Raw genomic sequence first — 16,034 nt, forward strand, 5'->3', positions numbered from 1 at the left:
GACGAGGACATTCCTGCCCTGCCTGAAATAAAGCCTGCAATCTGAGCTCCCTGAGACAATGAGTGGCAGGCCCAACAATAAACAGAGGCCCACCCAACACAAAGATACACACAATTACAGACCCCCAAAAAACACACCCAAAAGCACATGTTCCCCAAACTGTCTTTATTATAACTGTGTTAAACAGCCCAGGGTTTGAGAATGTGGAAAGACAGCTAAAAATAAAAATATTTAGCTTCTGTCTTTTCAAAATCATGCCTGACATGAGCTACAAGAAGCATTTAGCACCATTGCTTCCTTGCACACACACACACACACACACACACACACACACACACACACACACACACACACACACACACACACACACACACACACACACACACAAACAAACAAAAGGTGTCCACTAGAGTTCGGGACACCAAGAGTAAAAATGAAACAAGAGGGCCGAATGACTTCCTGTTTTGCTTCAAAGAACTTCTCCTCCTCCTGCTGAGCATACAAGCAAAGCAGCTACCGGGTTAAATGCAACTGGAGCTCACGCAAACTTCGAGGCTCAGGCTTTTTGTTCAAGACCGAATCCTGTGGAACAGAGAAGCCATTTTTCTGATGAATCCGAATGCCGAGCCTTTAGACTTGAGAACTGGGCCCACTCGGACTGTGGCCATGAATAAAAATATATAATAATGACAAAATGATACAAGTTAAAGTTATTGTATGATACAGTTTTGATGTATTATACATCTCTGAGTACTTGCATAATAATGCATTTCATCAGCTCTTTACACTTTCTTTTGGCGTTTTTGTTTTTTCAAAAAAACAAAAAAAGGGTTTGCTGGAACCTGAAATATAGGAATCTGACTGTGTGACGTGAGCTGCAGTCAAGCCGTCTGTCCACGTCACAGCCTTTAAAACTGGTTTGTTGTGTAACAGGCCGAAGAACCCGTCGTCTGTCACGACCCACCTGTTGTAATGTTGCACTAAAACACTGTCCACAGTTAACAAGGAGTTAACGAGGAGCACCTTGTGAAGCTCGTTAACAACACTAATTAGTCCTGTGCAACTAAATCCATCACGCTGTCCTGATGGACTTTAAAGACGTGGCATAATGTGTGAGGGGCCTCCTGTAATGTTACGCTTACATCTGTTCCTTGAACCTTTGCGCTCTCAGAGAGGCATAAAAAAAAGAAAGAAGATTGGACAATAAATATTCAAGGGAGGGGTTAAGCAAAGGGTAATTAATAAATGGTCTTTCTTCATGTCTTAATGGCTAATGGTGAGATTACACGACCGACAAGCACGTACCAAAAGTACTCTGCTCCTCTGGCCCTCAGCGAGGAATAAAGGAGAAGGAATCTACTTAGGTTGAAATCGAATTGTCATTACGAGCAATAAAAAGAGGTGCTCCCATAACAGACGTCCATCAGTCTGAGTGAATGAAAGCATCACACCTTGAAAAAGGGAATATCATTTAAATGGTTTTAAAAGAAAAAAGGTCAGAATGCCGAGAGGAAGTAATGTCAGTAAAATTTGAAAAAAGGCAATTCAAAATGTGTCCCCTTTTAGCACTTTTTAAAGATCCTTAATCAGTTCTTCTTGCAATGAATCAGATTTAAAAAAATAACTGTTCATTTTGAATGAGAGGATAAGTTAGCGCCTAGCGCCTAGCGTCTGACACTTGTGAACTTTCAATGCTGTGAACTCCATGCTGGAACCAATATCTTGTGTTTATTTGACCCTGCTAGATCGCAGGAAACAACAAGGGAACTATAGGCGACATTACTGCTCTTGCTTCACATCATTTAGAACCACGTTTCACTTTGTTCAGCAGCAATCCATCACCGTGACATTTTGGGGATTTCCCCTTCATTTTGAGGGAAGATGGCTTCCAGAGGCAATCATTTTCATCGAGTCAAACGCATCCTTGTTGTTGATGAATATTGTTTTTTTGCCGTTTTCCTGCCAACATTACACATGATTTTAATCAAACATGGGCCAGTGGGACTAAACTGGAGCCAGAGGGTTTAATGGCAAGATGTGGAGCGTCGCCACACAATGTGACTTAGGGACGGGGACGAGGAGGACACATGTTAAGCATGTGTGTATGTAGAAGTGTGGATTTTTAAAGAAAAGTGAAGCTGTAAATTGTTCACAGAGTCTCTCAAAGTCTCTATTTAGGTGCTATGGCAGCTGTGGTATTCCAGGAAGCAAGGTTAAAATACCAGGCTGGAAACACGTTTATCTGCAGAGTGTCTGTTGGTAGAATAAGATGTTTAAGTCTCTTTATTCCTACGAATACTTTTATGGATGCGATGATCCATTCGTCCATGTCCGCTTTGCAAAAAATAATAATAAAACAACTCCAAATATAATTTCTGACCATATTCACTCACTTGGATGAGTTTTTCAAATGAAAAGCCGAAAGAAGTTCCACAAGGAGCGGTTCACAGTGGAATAAAGCACACCTTTCAAAACCATGGCAGTGACGCAAATGTGAGCGCAGAGGACGGTGTGTGTGTGTGTGTGTGTGTGTGTGTGTGTGTGTGTGTGTGTGTGTGTGTGTGTGTGTGTGGGGGGGGGGGGTTGGGAAAGCAGACTGAAACTCTCGCTCACAGAAGCTTACCGGAGTTTGTGAAGCATCAGAAAGAAACTGATGTCTAAGGAAGCCTTTAAGGCTCAATTTGATCGACCGATCAAGGCCTACAATGTGTGACGGACACATAAGCGTGGTCTGCTATGTTCTATACAATTAAAGAGTTGAAAATAATCCAAGTCACACACAACCTTCTGCAGATGAAAAATAAATGTGGGGTTCATTATCAATCAATTAAACGCTGCGTCGTCTATCTGCGACTCGTCCCCCCCCCCCCCCCCCCCCCGACTGAAAAACGAAATCTATTAAGACATCTTCTCATAAAAGAAATTCACAAGGGCCCATAAAAAAAAAAAAACATTCGATGTATGAAAACACAAAACAGTTATATTTGACTTTGTGGCTTTTCCTCAAACTTGTAGTGTACAAGATGCCTTTTGATGAATGTAGTGAGGGAGAGAAAATAGTTCAAAGCAGAGAGAAACTGCCTTCATAGGATTGCTTTTTCCCTAGAAAAAAAACAAACAAACATCCCCCACCCGTGCCCAGCGTGCGTGCGCACGCACGCACGCGCACACGTGCACACACACACACACACCTACCTCAGACAGGCTGTGTGTGCATCTCCACATTTTTTCTCACACAAACTGCATCATGTAGAAAAACCAGGGAAAATAAATGAAGGTGGAAACAAAGAGATGGCAGATTCCACTGTGTGTGCATGTGTGTGTGTGTGTGTGTGTGTGTGTGTCACACATGCATCTCCTACAACTATCCATCATTAATATGGACAAAGAACAGAAAAAAGGGCCACACGGGCACAGATCCAACCAGCCAAATCTCTAGCAAGCTCTTAATTTCTCTAGAAGCTCGACATGTGTGTGATGTAAAAAGTGTGGCGATAAGAGCGAGGACCGGAGAGATGGCGGCGACCGAACAAGACGCAGGCGGCAGCGACCATATGAAGGCTAATATTATGGAAATGAGTTCATTAATCAATGGCAACACAGCCTTTTATCTGGAGAGCCAGAGCGCCGGTGCCTGATCAGCCGCCATACTGCCCGGTCTGATAACACACACACACACACACACACACACACACACACACACACACACACACACACACACACACACACACCTTCACTAGCAATGGATGGAGTGAAGACAAATCTCATGTAGCCTCGCATAATTCAGTGTGAAGATTTGTCCACCATTGTCATTACTTCTTTTTTAAAAGACATTTCTTCTCAGAAGCAGTGTGTGTGTGTGTGTGTGTGTGTACTAGTTTCAACTGTGAAACAAAAGGCAGATATTCATTTTCAGACCACAACGAGGCTCTGACCATTTTCTCTCTTCCCTTCCTCCCTCCACTCTTGCATGCCTTTCTCTCCTCCCTCTCTGTGCTCCCTCCCCCTATTCCTCCCCCTCCCCCTACTCCCCCTCTCCCCCCCCCCCCCGTCCCTGTTGGATTGGTGGAGTAAACACAGGAAGAGAGCGGGCTCTGTTCCACCACGCCAGAGCTGTGGCTGGGCGTTCCTGCACAGCTCCTGCGCCGAGGTCAAAAGTTTACTGTGGTTTTCATTTCACCTTTCCTCAGCCAATCACAGCTCCACGCTGCGGCGCCTGAACTCTGACCCCCGCAAAGAATTCCACTCAAAAGATGGTCTGACGCTAGTTTCACAACTGCAACCCCCCCCCCTCCTTCTCCCTCAACTTCTCCCATTTTTCCCTTTACTACTCCTTTTCCTTCCTTTCAACTGGCCAGTTTCATGTGTTGACAGAGTCTAGGTGAAAAAGATTCCAGAGAGCAGGAGCAGCGGAACTGGGGGGGGGGGGTGTTAATCCTCGAGTCCTCACAGCCATGCTTTGCTAGAAAACTACCAATACTTGCTTTCTTTTACCTCCGGTTTTGACAAACGGCTAATCATGGTGCAATAAAAAAAAAAAAAGATGAATCACAGATTTTACTGTATAATCTGGGAATCACGAGGACCATTTTGCACAAGTGGAGACCGTTTTAGTTGACTTTAGTCCAAAGAAACGAGGAGCACCGCTGGGCTCGTATCAAAAACACACAGGAATCTGTTTAGGGATCAAATCAGAGTTGCTCGGTCTGACTGGACACAGACGCACACGTGTACACACACACGTGTACACACACCCGCTGAGCTATAATCTAACTGTGGGTTTGTTTTGGTCCTGGTGACACTGCACTCCGTCCCCATCTGCTGAGTGATTAAGCCAGCACTGCTAATCAAGTCCCTCGTACTGTACGGGAGCGGGCAAAGGACGACTCACGCTGGTCTTTGCTTCAAAACCTCTTTCTTAGTTTTTGAGCCACAAAAACAAAACAATCAAAAAAAAAAAAAAGGTTCAGGGTCAATGTTGTGGCAGACCCACATGCTGCTCCAAATGAAATGCTTCAGAAAGGCTTTCAAACTGTCAAACCAAACGAAAACTAAGCGGAGTCTTCGTGGAGGGGGGGCATGTACGGTGCCTTGAATCCAAAATGACCCCATGCTTGTTCGTAGGCCAACCATTAGATTTGTTTTAGTTCGAGTTTTGTCAAACTGATGTTGGCACTTCACACAGTCACAAAGCTAAACGGCTCCAGTTGCTGGAATCCTTGCTCGCTCTTACATAGCCTCATTTAAATTTTGTTTATTTATGGTATAGCAGCAGCAACGTTTACTGTTGCTGACAGAAGTCAAAATAAAAAAAAATTGAAAAAACTACTTTCAGAACATGTTCCCCTTTTACTGAATTATTGAGAAGTAGCAGTACCAATACATATTAATTATGAAAACTGACAATACCCATTCCCACGAGGAAACTCCTTCCTCGCTGTTCTCGGGCGTTAAAGTCAGTCTTCTGTTTCTATTGGTTTTTGCTTAATAAAGCCTTGAGGGGCTTTGATAACACTGCATTACTGTGTAACGCTGTTTAGACACTCACGGTATGGTACTGGTGTGTTGAGGAGTAAAAATTATTACAGGACTAATCGTGCAGCCTAGTTATCTCTCAGTCAGAAGAAGCGCTCTGGTCTAAAAGCTTAATGGGAACGTGTTGGAACATGCAGTTTGTAGCGTTGCTGTGGAAGCCTGAACACACTCTCCCTAGAGCAGCTGCATATACATCATTTCACTACACTGAAGCCATTAGATAACCCCAAAAAAATATTCAAACAATCATATCAGCAGGACGAGGGGAGAATATGGTATCCTGTATTTTAGAACTCACGAAGTTCACCATGAAGACGGACTTCTTACCGCTGTGTGCTGGCAGTGGAAGCGTTATCTGGCTTATCTGCGAACCAGATGACACAGTATGCAGGCTGCACTGCTAGTACTAGTACAACTAGTACTACTAGTACTACTAGTACCAACAACATAACATCGAAACGCAACACCATACATCTAATTGGACTTTGATCTTATTTAAAAACAACCGTTTTGGACTTTATGCCTATTGAAGTATGAGTAAGAAATCTTCTTGTCAATGTGGTTTGATTTTAAAAGAAATAAAAAAGTATTTAAATCTTACAAAACCAGGTGGGTTGACTTCATTTCACTTGACTGTATTTGAGCCACACGGCTGTGAAAAGCAAACTCATAAATTGCTCTAAATTATGTTTCATCCAATTTGAAGGGGGGCCTCGTTAAACCGGGTGGTATCAGTCTGTGGCGCTCTACTTCCATACGTCTCCTATTTAGTCACACCGCAGTCGTATGGAATCACTCGTTCCAGTGCAGCAATTAGATGAGCAAACACGAGCACCCCGAGAAACCAGCCCAATGGAAACATGCTGAGCTTTTGCCAAAAAGTAGAGCCACCGCCACACAACAAACACACAACAAAATGCTTTGGACGGGTAACGGGCAACTTTTGTGAGTGTTGTTTGGTGTACAAAATACTGCAACGGTGCAAAGCTTTTATGTGATGTGGCAATGTCAGGAGGCAACCTTTTGATTGCCTTAATGACAAGCAGCATACACAGGGGTGACGTCAGCAGAGCAGCAATGGTGAGAGGAACATTTTCCACTTTATCCCAGAGCGAGAGAAAAAAAAATCAGTCCAATTAAGAAATAAATGTTGTGGAAAGAAACGGGATAGTAATAAATTATCTGACACATGCGTTGCCAGTGTTGAAAGGCTGTAGTGAGTCTGGAGCCTTTCACGACGCTGTGGAAGTCTGTCGTTCACAACTCGACTTCTCACTGAACTTAAGGCCGCAATAAAAAAAAAAGAAAAGAAGAAAGAAGTAGAAATCGCACGTGGAAAAATCGGAATGCTGTGAGCGAACGTCTGCACGCTCGCAGCTATTTGTGGTAATTTCTTTTAATGAAAAGGAGCTTTTAAAATTGCAGGTGAGCTCCACGCAGCGCTCGCACGGTCACACACACACGTGCACACACACACGTGCACACACACGTGCACACACACACGTGCACACACACACATCCTCCTGCAGCTGGCAAACTGCGGCGCTGTGCCAGCCGCAGCTGCCTCTCAATCCACACGGACCAAGAAACCACACCCCACTGCCACATACAGCCAACGTGGAACCGTTTCATCTCGGAGATGCACTGAAGAAGAGGAAGAGGAACGCGACGTAAACAAAAGGGGATAAACACAACCAACCACCTAACGTCGTTCTATTTCTCAATATTACAAAGTTTTGTGAAATTTGCGGACCTGTTCACTTTGCAGAGGCCCAGGCCAAAGCCCCTTGTTGTTTTTGGTTGCAAAGTAATTACTTTGCCCGTGCTAACACACCCTTTATTAAATGTTAGTGTATATAATGGAGGTAGACAGGGAGAAGATGGAGAATGTCCATGTAACAAGTTGAGAAGTTTGTGTCTTTTCTGTTCTTTCTCCTTCTCTTTACGCTGAATAACAGACAGAGACAGCATCTGGTAGCAGTTATCTCACAAACCAAACTTTTTTTCACCCTTGTCCCCCCACCCCCCCCCCCCCCCCCCCCCCCCCCCCCAAGCATTTTTTCTTCTTCTTCTTCTTCTTTTTTTTTATAAAAGGGGGCCCTAAAAAAAAACACAAACAAGGTCTTGCTAACATTTTACAATGGTAACAAAACTAGGCCAGGGAGCTATACCCTCCCACTGGCTCGTTCAGGTGAACCCTTTTTACGAGCATTCTTCAGCTGGGGGGGGGGGGGGGGGGGGGGGGGGGGGGCGGCGAAAGTTAAAGGGGGAGTTGAAGTTAAAGAGGAAGGGCAAGGAGGGGGTTGGGGTGGGGGGGACAAAAGCTCTTGGCACCCCCCCCCTTCCCTAATAAACTCTTGCCTTCGTCCAATCAACGAGGACTGCAGAGAGTGAACTGTTCCAAATCCTCGCTGGTTATAAACTGGAATTGGGTGCAATGATTGCTTCAGGCTGCCCGTTTGGCTTTTCAGAAGTGTGCATGGCTCCCATATGGCTCAGCTAAGCCCAACACTCGGGTATTACCTCAGAGTTGAAGAAGAGGCGACCGGGGGGGGAGTGAGACGGGACTTCAAATGGAGTCAGAGTGCAAACTGTCTGGCTTCCTCCAACCAGAAAACAACAATCTGGTTTCGGGGAGCTCTCATCTCGTCACTCTCACTCGTCTGGGCGAAGTATAGCTGTAAATATTTTAGCAGTGGAAACACGACTGTCTTGTTGAGCAGCGTTTTCTATATTTAGCTCCACACAGAGGTAGGCCTACCGGGTGGAGAAGTGCCACGATGGGGCTGTTCACTTTTGACAAAGCACAAAAGACGGATCGGCGTCACCGCGGGAGTGACCTTGAGACGGGGGGGGGGCTGAACAGGATGTTTTAACACAGCCCGAGCTGACCACAGGAAACTTTCTTAAACCTTGGTTGTAAAAAAAAAAAAGAAAAGAAAGAAAAGCCTCCTGGAGTCAAGTGTAAAGAGTCAGAGAATCCCGTACAAATGATGAATGCCTTAACTTAACATCCCATCAACATTCTCTCTCCCTAAATGACAAGTTATCCATCAGAGGCAGCGACTCTACTAAGCTCACTCTACCTGTACTGCCGTCTAACACAAAAGGTACTACAGAGTCATATTTCAATTAAAAGGGGAAACAATCAGGCTTTGCTTTCAGCTCCGTGTGTCATCAAGAGTCCTCCCGGAGCTACCGCTCACCCGCTCAGCCGTTCATCTTAAAACTGAACACACAGGCCCGTCACATGACCGACGGGCAGTTACTCGAAACGAAACACATTATCTCGGTCTCCCTGCCTCTCTTTAGGCACACAGACTTGACGAAACACTCAAAGAATGCCGTGTATTCAGACATCGACGACGCAGAAATGCAGCTTGACAAAGACAGATTAGAGACAGTTATTAGAAGGCAAGCATTTCGCTTATTTGTCCTCCTTTTTTTGATGACGCCACCCAGTATTTAGAACTCAATGTAACCGCAAAGCAGCGAGATTTACCTGAGATTTTAATTATTAAAAAAACACAGATCCAAATTTGTAAGAACTTCACTGAGAAGCATGATTTCTAATTCAGCGTACAGACTTCAGGAATCCAGTTTTAAACGCTACACCACACCACAAATACAGCTGGCTGGAGACAATAATGAACAAAGTCCAAACATTACCAAACTCAGGGAGCTACAGATGTCACTGAACACATCCAAATATTTCTACACAGATGTATTTTCTGACAAGCCTGGTCCCCAGATGTATTGAGAATGTTCGGACACTATCTCTCAAACTGAATATTTTCTAAATGTACGCTCATAGAATTATCAAATCAGGCAATCCGACATAACCACAGAATCCGCCACCAGAGAGAGACTTCTCCCAGTCCCATGAGAAAAAGTGATAAGTTAATGAATTATTGAGAGCTCGGGGGCTGACAGACAAAGAGCGAAAGCCATGCATCCCCGGTCACTTCTTCACCCCATCTGCAGTCAAAGAATCCCCCCAAAGATTGATTCATTGTTAACGCAGCCTGACACCCTGTGTGAGGGAGAAAGAAAGTGGGAGATAAAAGGGACAGAGAATGGGGGGGGGGGACAAGGGGCTCCATTTGCCAAGAATATGAGCAGAAGCAGTTCATTGGACAGGTTCCCACAGTGGTCCTTCTACCGCTCGCAAAAAAAAAAGAAATACCACATTGGTGGGCTTTGAGTAATGGCATTCCATCGGCCCTCAAAATAAAGACAAGTTAGCTCATCTGACGGCAGCGTCGCTCTCCCTTGTTCTTTCCCCATTTGCATCCCGGCATTGTTCAGATAGTGCAGCTTATCTAATGAGTGGCCTGCATGAAATCATAATAAGCAGGAGCGTTCATCATTCAGCGGGCGGCCAGACCGCGTACTAACGTGAGAAATACACCTCAATGACTTCAGAAACTCTCAAATGTGCATTGAGCTGTTAATAGCCTGCAAGTATTGGCAGGGATGGCTCCGGGCGATGAGAGAGAGAGAGAGACAGACAGCACACCTAGACCGCAACCGTTTCAGAGGAATGACTAACCCACCTCTCCTCATTGTCTGCCTCCACATGTGCACGCTCTCCAAGGATCTTCTCTCATACCGCCTCACAAAAACTGAGCGAACGCAAACCTGGACTCTACCTGAACCCTGTGAGCGATCGTCCTCCCCCTGCACTGAAACACATCCATCTCCCTCTGCCAGCCTGTCTGTCTGTCTGTCTGTCTGTCTGTCTGTCTGTCTGTCTCTCACACACACACACCTACATATGATTCATCAGCGGGTGAAAACACCAAGATGTATCATACTGTGATTGGCCATTATATACCCCCCCCATTTACAATCACGGTATACATAATCTCATTTACAGCCGTGCAAAAAATACATAACAGATGCTGTGGATTCTCCAGAGCAGCCGCGCTGCTGCTGAGCGAAGTCAGTTCAAGTTTGGTTCGTCAGCAGTGGAGGTCAGCGAGGAATACAAGCTGGTTAATGGTGACGTCATGAATATAAATGTATAAAATATGACTTATTTTTCCAAAAAAAAAAAAAAAAAAAGGAGACAATTTTGTGCACATTTTGTGACTTGACTACATTAGTGTGTTGCTGTTTGTTTAGACGCTGCTACACTCTTGGTGTGAAATTAAAAAAGGGAAGAAAAACTATGTGACTATATACACACAATGCAGGTACATTACACCGTGTTTACCCTGCGCTGCATTCACGGTGGAGGCTCGGCAAAAACGTGCAATAATTTTTATTTTGTAATCTTGTTACACAAGATTACTACTGTGGTGTGACTAACGTTAGCTGTGAACACAAGAGACTCCTGCAGCTCTCCGTTGTACCGAAACTGTGGAGCAAGTCCCATACAAAAAAAATACAAAAAAACAGCCATTCCGCTGCGATGTGGGGTAATGAACACAACCATGCGGCTCTACAAAGTTAACATTGTGTGTTTTAAAACACCAACGAGTTCACTTATATTGAGCAGAGATGAACAGCTAACGTTAGGCTATCGCACCTCCAGCGAACCAGGGAGCCTGTGTCTCGTAAACTTTGTAGCGAGCAGATAATGGAGAAGAAGAAAAAAAAAAAAAAACGATACAAATGGCGCAATAACAAGCGAGACTTAACGCAAATGTTCGTCTTATTGCTTATTGGGGACGATAATTCCACAACAGACATTCCATAACAAACGAGACACAGTGGTGAGATGGTTCGTTGTATCACCCGTATATAGCTCAGAAAAAAACCACAGCCTGCTCAGAAGCGGAGCAACACACACAACTGTCTCTGTGACAAATGTGCACGGTGAAAACACGCGCGACCGCCTGTGTTTTAAACTTGGTAATAAATAGCATCACAAACTAGATTCAGAAAACTCACCGGCTTCGATGCTTTCATTGAGTAGAGCAGTTTCTTTTTACGCCTCTACAAACTCTCCGCCATCTTCAGCAGGACCGTGTTTGTTTAAATGCGAAACACTCCCAGAAGCGGAGGGAGCCAGCTTGTAAGCGGAGCGCGGGGACTTCTGGGTAATGCAGTTGCTTTCCTTTGCGAGCCGCACCCGAAACTGCTTGACACGTTCCTGCAAACGAACTACACGCGCACCAATACCCATAGGCGATATGAGCAGCTAGTGACTGATATTATTAGGGGAGAGATTTAAAACTTATTTATAGGCTGGCGGAAAAGCAGCTTTATGCAAATGACGTATCATACCCCTAGAGTATTACGTTATTATGTTATTCACTTTACATGCGATTACAATTTATATTTTTCCACATAAAATGAAGACTTGAAGACAGAACACAAGTGGGCAATTGGAATTTAGTGAACAGAAACATGTACACAATGTATGTGTGTATGTTGACTTGTAATAAAGCAGAACAGTGTAAAGAGCTGCAAATTCTTCAAATATTGTTTCTCTGGGAATTTACAAATGTCCAGGCATGTTGACAGGGTGGTTGGTATGTAATATGGCCTGTATTAAGCAGGAACAAATATAATTGCCAAATATGAATTTGCAGTCATGACATATGGTCTCTATATTGATGATCAGAATACCAGATTATGCCTTTTAATACCTTGATATGTCAGTTATAAAGTAACTGCCGCTGACTCTAATCCCAACATGCGCAGCCTGATGCCCCACAGATTCTGGGTCCAGTGTCAGTTATATTAATCGGAGTGAGTGCGGAGCCGCTGTGCCAGATTGCCCCTTGAGTAGCAACAGAGGATGGAAGAAGCTGTCTCCATGGAGATCCCCAGGCACACAAGTTTTAAAATGTTACTACTAAGGAGAGAGTGAGGGCCAATGATGGAGGGAGGGCAGCAGGACGTTGGGGGGTTAAGGGAGAAAAGAAGAGAAGAGTTGAAAACTATAGGTAATTAGCTCTTTACTTGTTCTTTCCTGTCTGAACCGTCTGCAATCCTCTTAAAAACTTTGAGGTGAGAGAAAGGGTGTGTTTTGTTTTGGGTAAAGCGTAGCTGCTGAGGAGGTTCATTACCAAAGTCACAGCTTCTTATGTTGTGCAACCGATTCAAAAAAATGTAATCAGAAAAATCTACTGCTGGCAGACATAGCAGAGGACTACTCCCAAAAGTGTTACACAGCTGGTAGTGAAGGATAATAAGTCATACATGCATTTTCACCGTATTGATGCAAAACATGATTACATATAGGTTCATCCAGATCAGGTGGATTGTTTGCTAATGTTGTGTTCATGACATAATGAAATCACAAAAAGTAAAACATACAAAAACAACCTTGTGCATTATTTGTTGGGTGTTCTTGGTCTGTTTGTATGTCTTCCTGAGCGAGGGAACCTCAATTACATTCCATGGAGACCCAAAGAGGGGCCCAGTGGCCCTCTGTTTGTGCCCCTTCCCCCACAAAACACGGCAAACTGACCTTCCCCCTCAATGAGTGTGAGACACTTTATCCCATCCCCCCCCCCCCTACTCAGCCTCTCTACTTTGAAAGGACAGGAGATAACAGTTTGAAAGGACAGGAGATAGCCCCATAATCATTAATGCATTCAGATTAGTTTACCTGCAAACAGCATGCCTTTCTTTCTTTCTTTCTTTTCTCCAAGCCTGCTCCCATCCCCCAAATCTGCAACACTATGCATTACATCACATTACATGTGCAGATGCATAAAGCACAACACACATCTTGCAAAACATTATCAGCTATAACACAAGTTATGACTAAACATGACAGACGGCAATAAAGAGTCTTAAATATAAAATCTAGGTTGACAAAAAGTGCACATCTCATGATCCTGGGTCTAAGTTAAAACACATTGATTGTCTCATCAGTTGCTGTTGGAACTTCAATTGTTTTATTTGAAAAAAAAAGCATAAAAAGGGGTATAATCTATAGGCAAATCGTTGATATATTTCCTCTGGTTTCTCTATTGTAAATGACTAAGACATTTCAAATCAAGTCACTAAAACTCAGCTGACGACACAGAGAGTTGTCTATGTATTTTTCTTTTTGGTAACCAGATAATGATTCTGATTTGTATAATGATAATATGATCATATAATAACAACAACAAAAGCAAAAATCATTAAAGTGTTTCTTTGCCTCCAAAACCACAAGTCAGTAAGTCAAAGGCTCATGTCTAATTCTCAACCAATGGATGAAAGAAATGTTTTGTTGTACACAACTTTCTGCAGGTTAACTGTATTCCTTTCTCAATGGCAGCTCTGACAAATGTCATGCCTTTTTAGTGAAAATAAACAAATATCGATGCAGTCTCCTAAAAACCACATATACATGTATTGTATTCAACACCTTGAATCCAAGGAAGACTTAAAAGAGCTCTGACCGGAGCAGCCAGTCTCGCTATAGGGCGCCATCTTGGGGACTGCGAGGCTCGTTACCGGTCGACGACTTCTTAAGCTTCACCGGTCACCGTCTGCAGACTGGACACCAAACGGTAACTCCTAGTGGAGACAGACAAAGGTGACATAATATATACTGTTACAACCTGATAAGTTTTTTTTTTTTTTTTTTTTACATGTGTGGTGCCACCAAAGTCATTTTATTTCCTCGTTAAAACATCTAGTAACCCGACACATATGTACCTGTTTTGTGTCTTTTGTGCAGACGCTAATGGCTAATTACAAACAGCTTAATATGGTTCATGCTACTACAAGTCAGTTATTCTAATGTTACCATTAAATGGTGTGAAAAGCTTCCCAATTATACAATGTAACCTTAGTTGAGAGTAAGAAACGCAACTTTGTTCCTAGTTAATTTTGCTTCAAGTTAATAAGCCTAGCTAAATTTTTTTGTTGCTATTACTTTCGCTACAATTTAGCTAGTTCGCTAGCAGCAGAGAGAGAGACTAGCTAACATTAAACCAAGCAAGGCTATCAGGTAGTTCAAACTACAGGATGACTCCATTGCTCCAGGCTTCACCTTTTATAACCCATCACACATTGTCTACTTCTATGCATTCCCTCCTCTTGTATCAATCTGTGGACCTTTTTGAACTAATGTTACCAAATGGGCTCCTTGGTAAACGTGTTTAATTGGTGATTCTTTGACATGAAAACCTTTGAGAGTCTCTGGGTTAGTGTGTACTGAGCTGTTGTAACGTTTTACCACAAGAGGTCGCTGCTGTCTTTCTTCCTGTAGAAGAGGCCCACTGAACAGTGCAGGCAGGTTCCTCTCAACAGCCAAATCTTAGAGAAAGCAAAGTATACTTATCATTAACGTCAAGTGAAACAAACAGGATATGATGTTTTTCGTACAGAGAAGCAATAGTTTGTTCCCCCCTGTATTAATTTACCCAATACATTAGGGATCATCTTATCGTTTCCTGCTATGAAACATGCCATGAATTAACAACAGCATGCTGTATGTCTGCATGAAGTGATAGATAACCTATCATATTGTAAGTAAACAATTGCTTTTTAGTTTTGACAATGAGCACATTGATCCTATCAATGACAGGGGCAGTTTTCTGGAGACAAGTATAGTTACCAGAGTGGTTACCAATTCATTCTATAGATTTTAAGAAGTATGAAACAGATCAGTGGATGATTTGCTGACAGGTTGTGCCATCCAAATGTATTCGATCAGCACTTCCCATATATATTGCAACATGACACTTCCTCCTTGTCTTTTGTGAAATTCATTCTCAAAAGTAAAGTTCTGATCTGTAATAATGTTGATATACGATCACATTTTCTAAAGATATACATAAAGCAAACAGAAGAGAAAACAAGAAGCCTCTAAAATGGCAAACAACTGCAACAAATGTAGACGAGCTGTGCGTACAATATAGTCCGAGGTACCGTACAAGTCATTCCAAATCTAGTTGAATAATGCCCCGTGGTGGAACGATATACCAGAAACTGAAAGTCACTGTTTCTTTAACAGTAGAACTGTGGCCTGTGTGGAAACACCTTGCTAACATGTGACCACACCAGTTCAAGAGCCAGTGTCAGACAAATCACACGGCTGTAGTTTAGTTGTTGTTAAACCTTTATAGGCCAAAGAAACAGAGACTACATTTCATCTATTGCCTGTTTACTCTTTGCTGTTATTCATATAGCAGGTTGTATCCTGCCCATTGACGGTTGCTTAAGTTCGAGGGTGTGAACTAGTGAGGCAAATTCCTGCTAGGAACACAGCCACAGGCCTTTTCTTTGTGTGCACATCTGCTGACTACTCCTCATAGCTGCACCTACTTTATAGCAAGTTTAGTAAACAGTAACAGCTGCATGCAGTCTTCTTGGTAGCTGAAAGGTGTGCAGAGGCTGACTATTTTTGATCTGGGCCTATAGCTCCTCTTGCTCTGAGCACTGCGTTGTTTTAGCTTGCCCGTGCTAAACAAAAGACAAGCAACCAGGAAATGCATTAGCCAATCAGCAGCCGGCTTACATGTCGTCAGCACGCGTGGCCAGTCTCAGTGTGCCTTTCATCGGAGCAGTGAGTCGGACAGCTTGGAGAGCCGTGGCTGTGC

General features: G+C 43.4%; 1 protein-coding gene across 1 annotated transcript in view; it reads right to left on the reverse strand.

Annotated features, from left to right (window-relative positions):
- Positions 1–11,503, reverse strand: part of ncoa3 (nuclear receptor coactivator 3) — a 28,716-nt gene extending 17,213 nt beyond the window's left edge. The window contains exon 1 of the mRNA XM_068719991.1: positions 11,434–11,503. The gene's annotated coding sequence lies outside the window, so the exon portion shown is untranslated. The remainder of the gene's footprint in view (positions 1–11,433) is intronic.
- Between the last annotated feature and the right edge of the window lie 4,531 nt (positions 11,504–16,034).

This window comes from Cebidichthys violaceus, unplaced genomic scaffold, assembly GCF_023349555.1.
Source record: "Cebidichthys violaceus isolate CVI_PGR_0920_01 unplaced genomic scaffold, fCebVio1.0.p SCAF_25, whole genome shotgun sequence".
NCBI lineage: Eukaryota > Metazoa > Chordata > Actinopteri > Perciformes > Stichaeidae > Cebidichthys > Cebidichthys violaceus.